The sequence below is a fragment of the Silurus aristotelis genome, assembly GCF_946808225.1.
Source record: "Silurus aristotelis genome assembly, chromosome: 13".
NCBI classification, from domain to species: Eukaryota; Metazoa; Chordata; class Actinopteri; order Siluriformes; family Siluridae; genus Silurus; species Silurus aristotelis.
In genome coordinates, this window is record NC_139586.1 from 25,121,502 (window position 1) to 25,134,029 (window position 12,528).

A 12,528-nucleotide genomic window follows, 5' to 3' on the forward strand; every position below is an offset into this window, starting at 1 on the left:
GAAATCATGTTTGTATGTTTTTCCTAAAGCATTCGGACTGTGATTTGAATCCAGACTGTAGTGAAACTTGAATCGAACCTGGACCTTCCATATGAAAACCAGCCATTCTACCACTGAAGCACCAATGCCTCTCACATAAAAGAACAGAATGATGATTTTGTAATCAAGACGAGTGAAACAGCAGCGGTTGGAATGAAACTGGGCCTACCTTCTACTTCTTCTTCTTCTTTTTCTGGCTGATCCCTTTAGGCGTTGCTACAGCGAATCATCTGTCTTTAGCCTACCCTGTCCTCTTCATCTGCCTCTTTCAAATCGGACTCGGGCCTCTCGCAAGGCTAAGACTCACAATACTAGCCGAAAGTTTGGGCACACCTTATTATTCAATGGTAGAGTGGGACTCTAGTAGCTCTCTATTCTGGTCTACTACAGAACTTTGGCCTTCCATGTGGAAATTCTCCCATTGGACCTTCAACGCTTCGGAAGTTATCGCGGACACCGATACCTTGTGGCGCTTTTGCGCCACGTGGCTACTGAAATCACTAAGGATGCAATATTTAATTGCAGCTATCACGCTGTGGGATGGGTATACAATTGGTTGACTATGATTTTCGGTCACAGGAAGTTTGGCAGGTCTCATAATTTGAGGCCACACAAACCATATTGGTCATCTTACGTTCTTCGCATAGATTAAGTCTGAGAGGGATTTAAATCAAGACTGTAGCTAAAGTTACTTTGCATTGGCCGGGAATCGAACCCGGGCCTCCCGCGTGGCAGGCGAGAATTCTACCACTGAACCACCAATGCTCACGAAAAGGCTCCACCGCACATTCATTGTGGCACTGTTGCAGCACATAGTTCCTGAAAAATAACAAATATATCACTTCTTGTAGGAAAGCGTTCCCGTTCGGTTGTATTTCCATGCTTTACAACTAGATTGAGATTCAGAACAATGAGCAGCAGCCGTCATACGACATTGTGCAAACGTATAGAACAGCAGCTGGCAGATGACTGCAAGAATCACACCACACACCATCGAATCCTAAACCCAGTAAAGTTTAAGTGTTCTGAATCCTGTAAGTATGTTTTTTATTGACATGCTGGGTCAAGTACAATCTCCTGAACAGCGTGCACCGAAAAACATTCCTTACATTTAATAATTCGAGCCAGATAGCCAAACTTCCTTACATTTTGGTCCTTCGTGCCAGATAGCGATCCTTCCTTACATTTTTGTCCTTTGAACCGGAAAGCGATCGTTCATAACACTTGTATTTAGACCCTTTAATTAGTATTTAGTTGAAACGCATTGAATTTCTTCTGAAATCTTTTGAAATCATGTTTGTATGTGGTTTCCTAAAGCATTCGGACATTGATTTGAATCCAGACTGTAGTGAAACTTGAATCGAACCTGGACCTTCCATATGAAAACCAGCCATTCTACCACTGAAGCACCAATGCCTCTCACATAAAAGTACAGAATGATGATTTTGTAATCAAGACGAGTGAAACAGCAGCGGTTGGAATGAAACTGGGCCTACCTTCTACTTCTTCTTCTTCTTTTTCTGGCTGATCCCTTTAGGCGTTGCTACAGCGAATCATCTGTCTTTAGCCCACCCTCTCGTCTTCATCTGCCTCTTTCAAATCGGACTCGGGCCTCTCGCAAGGCTAAGACTCACAATACTAGCCGAAAGTTTGGGCACACCTTATTATTCAATGGTAGAGTGGGACTCTAGTAGCTCTCTATTCTGGTCTACTACAGAACTTTGGCCTTCCATGTGGAAATTCTCGCATTGCACCTTCAACGCTTCGGAAGTTATCGCGGACACCGATACCTTGTGGCGCTGTTGCGCCACGTGGTTACTGAAATCACTAAGGATGCAATATTTAATTGCAGCTACCACGCTGTGGGATGGGTATACAATTGGTTGACTATGATTTTCGGTCACAGGAAGTTTGGCAGGTCTCATAATTTGAGGCCACACAAACCCCATTGGTCATCTTACGATCTTCGCATAGATTAAGTCTGAGAGGGATTTAAATCAAGACTATAGCTAAAGTTACTTTGCATTGGCCAGGAATCGAACCCGGGCCTCCCGCATGGCAGGCGAGAATTCTACCACTGAACCACCAATGCTTACGAAGCTGGGCCACCACAATTTCATTGTGGTGCTGTTGCAACACATAGTTCCTGAAAAATAACAAAAATATCACTTTTTGTAGGAAAGCATTCCCGGTAAGTTGTATTTCCATGCTTCACCACTAGAGTGAGATTCAGAACAATGAGCAGCAGAAGTCATATGACATCGTGCAACCTATCGAACAGCAGCTGGCAGATTACAGCGAGAATCACACCACACACACCATCAAATCCTAAAACCAGTGATGTTTAAGTGTTCTGAATCCTGTAAGTATGTTTTTATTGACATACTGGGTCAAGTAAAATCTCCTGATCAGCGTACACCAGATACCCTTCCTTACATTTAATTCTTCGAGCCAGATAGCCAAACTTCCTTACATTTTGGTCCTTCAAGCCAGAGGCTCATACTGTGAGGCCACACAAACCTGATGGTTAGCTTATGTTCTAAGTATACATTATGTCTGAGAGGGCTTTAAATCCAGACTGTAGCAAAACTTACTTTGCATTGGCCGGGAATCGAACCCGGGCCTCCCGCGTGGCAGGCGAGAATTCTACCACTGAACCACCAATGCTCATGAAAAGGCTCCACCACACATTCAATGTGGCACTGTTGCAACACATAGTTCCTGAAAAATAACAAATATATCACTTCTTGTAGGAAAGCGTTCCCGTTCGGTTGTATTTCCATGCTTTACCACTACAGTGAGATTCAGAACAATGAGCAGCAGCCGTCATACGACATCGTGCAAACTTATAGAACAGCAGCTGGCAGATGACTGCAAGAATCACACCACACACCATCGAATCCTAAACCCAGTAAAGTTTAAGTGTTCTGAATCCTGTAAGTATGTTTTTTATTGACATGCTGGGTCAAGTACAATCTCCTGAACAGCGTACACCGAAAAACATTCCTTACATTTAATAATTCGAGCCAGATAGCCAAACTTTCTTACATTTTGGTCCTTCGTGCCAGATAGCGATCCTTCCTTACATTTTTGTCCTTTGAGCCGGAAAGCGATCGTTCATAACACTTGTATTTAGACCCTTTAATTAGTATTTAGTTGAAACGCATTGAATTTCTTTTAATATCTTTTGAAATCATGTTTGTATGTTTTTCCTAAAGCATTCGGACTGTGATTTGAATCCAGACTGTAGTGAAACTTGAATCGATCCTGGACCTTCCATATGAAAACCAGCCATTCTACCACTGAAGCACCAATGCCTCTCACATAAAAGAACAGAATGATGATTTTGTAATCAAGACGAGTGAAACAGCAGCGGTTGGAATGAAACTGGGCCTACCTTCTACTTCTTCTTCTTCTTTTTCTGGCTGATCCCTTTAGGCGTTGCTACAGCGAATCATCTGTCTTTAGCCTACCCTGTCCTCTTCATCTGCCTCTTTCAAATCGGACTCGGGCCTCTCGCAAGGCTAAGACTCACAATACTAGCCGAAAGTTTGGGCACACCTTATTATTCAATGGTAGAGTGGGACTCTAGTAGCTCTCTATTCTGGTCTACTACAGAACTTTGGCCTTCCATGTGGAAATTCTCCCATTGGACCTTCAACGCTTCGGAAGTTATCGCGGACACCGATACCTTGTGGCGCTTTTGCGCCACGTGGTTACTGAAATCACTAAGGATGCAATATTTAATTGCAGCTACCACACTGTGGGATGGGTATACAATTGGTTGACTATGATTTTCGGTCACAGGAAGTTTGGCAGGTCTCATAATTTGAGGCCACACAAACCATATTGGTCATCTTACGTTCTTCGCATAGATTAAGTCTGAGAGGGATTTAAATCAAGACTGTAGCTAAAGTTACTTTGCATTGGCCGGGAATCGAACCCGGGCCTCCCGCGTGGCAGGCGAGAATTCTACCACTGAACCACCAATGCTTACGAAGCTAAGCCACCACAATTTCATTGTGGTGCTGTTGCAACACATAGTTCCTGAAAAATAACAAAAATATCACTGTTTGTAGGAAAGCATTCCCGGTCAGTTGTATTTCCATGCTTCACCACTAGAGTGAGATTCAGAACAATGAGCAGCAGAAGTCATATGACATCGTGCAACCTATCGAACAGCAGCTGGCAGATTACAGCGAGAATCACACCACACACACCATCAAATCCTAAAACCAGTGATGTTTAAGTGTTCTGAATCCTGTAAGTATGTTTTTATTGACATACTGGGTCAAGTAAAATCTCCTGATCAGCGTACACCAGATAACCTTCCTTACATTTAATTCTTCGAGCCAGATAGCCAAACTTCCTTACATTTTGGTCCTTCAAGCCAGAGGCTCATACTGTGAGGCCACACAAACCTGATGGTTAGCTTATGTTCTAAGTATACATTATGTCTGAGAGGGCTTTAAATCCAGACTGTAGCAAAACTTACTTTGCATTGGCCGGGAATCGAACCCGGGGCTCCCGCGTGGCAGGCGAGAATTCTACCACTGAAACACCAATGCTCATGAAAAGGCTCCACCACACATTCATTGTGGCACTGTTGCAACACATAGTTCCTGAAAAATAACAAATATATCACTTCTTGTAGGAAAGCGTTCCCGTTCGGTTGTATTTCCATGCTTTACCACTACAGTGAGATTCAGAACAATGAGCAGCAGCCGTCATACGACATCGTGCAAACTTATAGAACAGCAGCTGGCAGATGACTGCAAGAATCACACCACACACCATCGAATCCTAAACCCAGTAAAGTTTAAGTGTTCTGAATCCTGTAAGTATGTTTTTTATTGACATGCTGGGTCAAGTACAATCTCCTGAACAGCGTACACCGAAAAACATTCCTTACATTTAATAATTCGAGCCAGATAGCCAAACTTTCTTACATTTTGGTCCTTCGTGCCAGATAGCGATCCTTCCTTACATTTTTGTCCTTTGAGCCGGAAAGCGATCGTTCATAACACTTGTATTTAGACCCTTTAATTAGTATTTAGTTGAAACGCATTGAATTTCTTTTAATATCTTTTGAAATCATGTTTGTATGTTTTTCCTAAAGCATTCGGACTGTGATTTGAATCCAGACTGTAGTGAAACTTGAATCGAACCTGGACCTTCCATATGAAAACCAGCCATTCTACCACTGAAGCACCAATGCCTCTCACATAAAAGAACAGAATGATGATTTTGTAATCAAGACGAGTGAAACAGCAGCGGTTGGAATGAAACTGGGCCTACCTTCTACTTCTTCTTCTTCTTTTTCTGGCTGATCCCTTTAGGCGTTGCTACAGCGAATCATCTGTCTTTAGCCTACCCTGTCCTCTTCATCTGCCTCTTTCAAATCGGACTCGGGCCTCTCGCAAGGCTAAGACTCACAATACTAGCCGAAAGTTTGGGCACACCTTATTATTCAATGGTAGAGTGGGACTCTAGTAGCTCTCTATTCTGGTCTACTACAGAACTTTGGCCTTCCAGGTGGAAATTCTCCCATTGGACCTTCAACGCTTCGGAAGTTATCGCGGACACCGATACCTTGTGGCGCTTTTGCGCCACGTGGCTACTGAAATCACTAAGGATGCAATATTTAATTGCAGCTATCACGCTGTGGGATGGGTATACAATTGGTTGACTATGATTTTCGGTCACAGGAAGTTTGGCAGGTCTCATAATTTGAGGCCACACAAACCATATTGGTCATCTTACGTTCTTCGCATAGATTAAGTCTGAGAGGGATTTAAATCAAGACTGTAGCTAAAGTTACTTTGCATTGGCCGGGAATCGAACCCGGGCCTCCCGCGTGGCAGGCGAGAATTCTACCACTGAACCACCAATGCTCACGAAAAGGCTCCACCGCACATTCATTGTGGCACTGTTGCAGCACATAGTTCCTGAAAAATAACAAATATATCACTTCTTGTAGGAAAGCGTTCCCGTTCGGTTGTATTTCCATGCTTTACAACTAGATTGAGATTCAGAACAATGAGCAGCAGCCGTCATACGACATTGTGCAAACGTATAGAACAGCAGCTGGCAGATGACTGCAAGAATCACACCACACACCATCGAATCCTAAACCCAGTAAAGTTTAAGTGTTCTGAATCCTGTAAGTATGTTTTTTATTGACATGCTGGGTCAAGTACAATCTCCTGAACAGCGTGCACCGAAAAACATTCCTTACATTTAATAATTCGAGCCAGATAGCCAAACTTCCTTACATTTTGGTCCTTCGTGCCAGATAGCGATCCTTCCTTACATTTTTGTCCTTTGAACCGGAAAGCGATCGTTCATAACACTTGTATTTAGACCCTTTAATTAGTATTTAGTTGAAACGCATTGAATTTCTTCTGAAATCTTTTGAAATCATGTTTGTATGTGGTTTCCTAAAGCATTCGGACATTGATTTGAATCCAGACTGTAGTGAAACTTGAATCGAACCTGGACCTTCCATATGAAAACCAGCCATTCTACCACTGAAGCACCAATGTCTCTCACATAAAAGTACAGAATGATGATTTTGTAATCAAGACGAGTGAAACAGCAGCGGTTGGAATGAAACTGGGCCTACCTTCTACTTCTTCTTCTTCTTTTTCTGGCTGATCCCTTTAGGCGTTGCTACAGCGAATCATCTGTCTTTAGCCCACCCTCTCGTCTTCATCTGCCTCTTTCAAATCGGACTCGGGCCTCTCGCAAGGCTAAGACTCACAATACTAGCCGAAAGTTTGGGCACACCTTATTATTCAATGGTAGAGTGGGACTCTAGTAGCTCTCTATTCTGGTCTACTACAGAACTTTGGCCTTCCATGTGGAAATTCTCGCATTGCACCTTCAACGCTTCGGAAGTTATCGCGGACACCGATACCTTGTGGCGCTGTTGCGCCACGTGGTTACTGAAATCACTAAGGATGCAATATTTAATTGCAGCTACCACGCTGTGGGATGGGTATACAATTGGTTGACTATGATTTTCGGTCACAGGAAGTTTGGCAGGTCTCATAATTTGAGGCCACACAAACCCCATTGGTCATCTTACGATCTTCGCATAGATTAAGTCTGAGAGGGATTTAAATCAAGACTATAGCTAAAGTTACTTTGCATTGGCCAGGAATCGAACCCGGGCCTCCCGCATGGCAGGCGAGAATTCTACCACTGAACCACCAATGCTTACGAAGCTGGGCCACCACAATTTCATTGTGGTGCTGTTGCAACACATAGTTCCTGAAAAATAACAAAAATATCACTTTTTGTAGGAAAGCATTCCCGGTAAGTTGTATTTCCATGCTTCACCACTAGAGTGAGATTCAGAACAATGAGCAGCAGAAGTCATATGACATCGTGCAACCTATCGAACAGCAGCTGGCAGATTACAGCGAGAATCACACCACACACACCATCAAATCCTAAAACCAGTGATGTTTAAGTGTTCTGAATCCTGTAAGTATGTTTTTATTGACATACTGGGTCAAGTAAAATCTCCTGATCAGCGTACACCAGATACCCTTCCTTACATTTAATTCTTCGAGCCAGATAGCCAAACTTCCTTACATTTTGGTCCTTCAAGCCAGAGGCTCATACTGTGAGGCCACACAAACCTGATGGTTAGCTTATGTTCTAAGTATACATTATGTCTGAGAGGGCTTTAAATCCAGACTGTAGCAAAACTTACTTTGCATTGGCCGGGAATCGAACCCGGGCCTCCCGCGTGGCAGGCGAGAATTCTACCACTGAACCACCAATGCTCATGAAAAGGCTCCACCACACATTCAATGTGGCACTGTTGCAACACATAGTTCCTGAAAAATAACAAATATATCACTTCTTGTAGGAAAGCGTTCCCGTTCGGTTGTATTTCCATGCTTTACCACTACAGTGAGATTCAGAACAATGAGCAGCAGCCGTCATACGACATCGTGCAAACTTATAGAACAGCAGCTGGCAGATGACTGCAAGAATCACACCACACACCATCGAATCCTAAACCCAGTAAAGTTTAAGTGTTCTGAATCCTGTAAGTATGTTTTTTATTGACATGCTGGGTCAAGTACAATCTCCTGAACAGCGTACACCGAAAAACATTCCTTACATTTAATAATTCGAGCCAGATAGCCAAACTTTCTTACATTTTGGTCCTTCGTGCCAGATAGCGATCCTTCCTTACATTTTTGTCCTTTGAGCCGGAAAGCGATCGTTCATAACACTTGTATTTAGACCCTTTAATTAGTATTTAGTTGAAACGCATTGAATTTCTTTTAATATCTTTTGAAATCATGTTTGTATGTTTTTCCTAAAGCATTCGGACTGTGATTTGAATCCAGACTGTAGTGAAACTTGAATCGATCCTGGACCTTCCATATGAAAACCAGCCATTCTACCACTGAAGCACCAATGCCTCTCACATAAAAGAACAGAATGATGATTTTGTAATCAAGACGAGTGAAACAGCAGCGGTTGGAATGAAACTGGGCCTACCTTCTACTTCTTCTTCTTCTTTTTCTGGCTGATCCCTTTAGGCGTTGCTACAGCGAATCATCTGTCTTTAGCCTACCCTGTCCTCTTCATCTGCCTCTTTCAAATCGGACTCGGGCCTCTCGCAAGGCTAAGACTCACAATACTAGCCGAAAGTTTGGGCACACCTTATTATTCAATGGTAGAGTGGGACTCTAGTAGCTCTCTATTCTGGTCTACTACAGAACTTTGGCCTTCCATGTGGAAATTCTCCCATTGGACCTTCAACGCTTCGGAAGTTATCGCGGACACCGATACCTTGTGGCGCTTTTGCGCCACGTGGTTACTGAAATCACTAAGGATGCAATATTTAATTGCAGCTACCACGCTGTGGGATGGGTATACAATTGGTTGACTATGATTTTCGGTCACAGGAAGTTTGGCAGGTCTCATAATTTGAGGCCACACAAACCATATTGGTCATCTTACGTTCTTCGCATAGATTAAGTCTGAGAGGGATTTAAATCAAGACTGTAGCTAAAGTTACTTTGCATTGGCCGGGAATCGAACCCGGGCCTCCCGCGTGGCAGGCGAGAATTCTACCACTGAACCACCAATGCTTACGAAGCTAAGCCACCACAATTTCATTGTGGTGCTGTTGCAACACATAGTTCCTGAAAAATAACAAAAATATCACTTTTTGTAGGAAAGCATTCCCGGTCAGTTGTATTTCCATGCTTCACCACTAGAGTGAGATTCAGAACAATGAGCAGCAGAAGTCATATGACATCGTGCAACCTATCGAACAGCAGCTGGCAGATTACAGCGAGAATCACACCACACACACCATCAAATCCTAAAACCAGTGATGTTTAAGTGTTCTGAATCCTGTAAGTATGTTTTTATTGACATACTGGGTCAAGTAAAATCTCCTGATCAGCGTACACCAGATAACCTTCCTTACATTTAATTCTTCGAGCCAGATAGCCAAACTTCCTTACATTTTGGTCCTTCAAGCCAGAGGCTCATACTGTGAGGCCACACAAACCTGATGGTTAGCTTATGTTCTAAGTATACATTATGTCTGAGAGGGCTTTAAATCCAGACTGTAGCAAAACTTACTTTGCATTGGCCGGGAATCGAACCCGGGGCTCCCGCGTGGCAGGCGAGAATTCTACCACTGAAACACCAATGCTCATGAAAAGGCTCCACCACACATTCATTGTGGCACTGTTGCAACACATAGTTCCTGAAAAATAACAAATATATCACTTCTTGTAGGAAAGCGTTCCCGTTCGGTTGTATTTCCATGCTTTACCACTACAGTGAGATTCAGAACAATGAGCAGCAGCCGTCATACGACATCGTGCAAACTTATAGAACAGCAGCTGGCAGATGACTGCAAGAATCACACCACACACCATCGAATCCTAAACCCAGTAAAGTTTAAGTGTTCTGAATCCTGTAAGTATGTTTTTTATTGACATGCTGGGTCAAGTACAATCTCCTGAACAGCGTACACCGAAAAACATTCCTTACATTTAATAATTCGAGCCAGATAGCCAAACTTTCTTACATTTTGGTCCTTCGTGCCAGATAGCGATCCTTCCTTACATTTTTGTCCTTTGAGCCGGAAAGCGATCGTTCATAACACTTGTATTTAGACCCTTTAATTAGTATTTAGTTGAAACGCATTGAATTTCTTTTAATATCTTTTGAAATCATGTTTGTATGTTTTTCCTAAAGCATTCGGACTGTGATTTGAATCCAGACTGTAGTGAAACTTGAATCGAACCTGGACCTTCCATATGAAAACCAGCCATTCTACCACTGAAGCACCAATGCCTCTCACATAAAAGAACAGAATGATGATTTTGTAATCAAGACGAGTGAAACAGCAGCGGTTGGAATGAAACTGGGCCTACCTTCTACTTCTTCTTCTTCTTTTTCTGGCTGATCCCTTTAGGCGTTGCTACAGCGAATCATCTGTCTTTAGCCTACCCTGTCCTCTTCATCTGCCTTTTTCAAATCGGACTCGGGCCTCTCGCAAGGCTAAGACTCACAATACTAGCCGAAAGTTTGGGCACACCTTATTATTCAATGGTAGAGTGGGACTCTAGTAGCTCTCTATTCTGGTCTACTACAGAACTTTGGCCTTCCATGTGGAAATTCTCCCATTGGACCTTCAACGCTTCGGAAGTTATCGCGGACACCGATACCTTGTGGCGCTTTTGCGCCACGTGGTTACTGAAATCACTAAGGATGCAATATTTAATTGCAGCTACCACGCTGTGGGATGGGTATACAATTGGTTGACTATGATTTTCGGTCACAGGAAGTTTGGCAGGTCTCATAATTTGAGGCCACACAAACCATATTGGTCATCTTACGTTCTTCGCATAGATTAAGTCTGAGAGGGATTTAAATCAAGACTGTAGCTAAAGTTACTTTGCATTGGCCAGGAATCGAACCCGGGCCTCCCGCGTGGCAGGCGAGAATTCTACCACTGAACCACCAATGCTTACGAAGCTAAGCCACCACAATTTCATTGTGGTGCTGTTGCAACACATAGTTCCTGAAAAATAACAAAAATATCACTTTTTGTAGGAAAGCATTCCCGGTCAGTTGTATTTCCATGCTTCACCACTAGAGTGAGATTCAGAACAATGAGCAGCAGAAGTCATATGACATCGTGCAACCTATCGAACAGCAGCTGGCAGATTACAGCGAGAATCACACCACACACACCATCAAATCCTAAAACCAGTGATGTTTAAGTGTTCTGAATCCTGTAAGTATGTTTTTATTGACATACTGGGTCAAGTAAAATCTCCTGATCAGCGTACACCAGATAACCTTCCTTACATTTAATTCTTCGAGCCAGATAGCCAAACTTCCTTACATTTTGGTCCTTCAAGCCAGAGGCTCATACTGTGAGGCCACACAAACCTGATGGTTAGCTTATGTTCTAAGTATACATTATGTCTGAGAGGGCTTTAAATCCAGACTGTAGCAAAACTTACTTTGCATTGGCCGGGAATCGAACCCGGGGCTCCCGCGTGGCAGGCGAGAATTCTACCACTGAAACACCAATGCTCATGAAAAGGCTCCACCACACATTCATTGTGGCACTGTTGCAACACATAGTTCCTGAAAAATAACAAATATATCACTTCTTGTAGGAAAGCGTTCCCGTTCGGTTGTATTTCCATGCTTTAGCACTACAGTGAGATTCAGAACAATGAGCAGCAGCCGTCATACGACATCGTGCAAACTTATAGAACAGCAGCTGGCAGATGACTGCAAGAATCACACCACACACCATCGAATCCTAAACCCAGTAAAGTTTAAGTGTTCTGAATCCTGTAAGTATGTTTTTTATTGACATGCTGGGTCAAGTACAATCTCCTGAACAGCGTACACCGAAAAACATTCCTTACATTTAATAATTCGAGCCAGATAGCCAAACTTTCTTACATTTTGGTCCTTCGTGCCAGATAGCGATCCTTCCTTACATTTTTGTCCTTTGAGCCGGAAAGCGATCGTTCATAACACTTGTATTTAGACCCTTTAATTAGTATCTAGTTGAAACGCATTGAATTTCTTTTAAAATCTTTTGAAATCATGTTTGTATGTTTTTCCTAAAGCATTCGGACAGTGATTTGAATCCAGACTGTAGTGAAACTTGAATCGAACCTGGACCTTCCATATGAAAACCAGCCATTCTACCACTGAAGCACCAATGCCTCTCACATAAAAGAACAGAATGATGATTTTGTAATCAAGAGGAGTGAAACAGCGGCGGTTGGAATGAAACTGGGCCTACCTTCTACTTCTTCTTCTTCTTTTTCTGGCTGATCCCTTTAGGCGTTGCTACAGCGAATCATCTGTCTTTAGCCCACCCTGTCCTCTTCATCTGCCTCTTTCAAATCGGATTTGGGCTTCTCGCAAGGCTAAGACTCAGAATACTAGCCGAAAGTTTGGGCA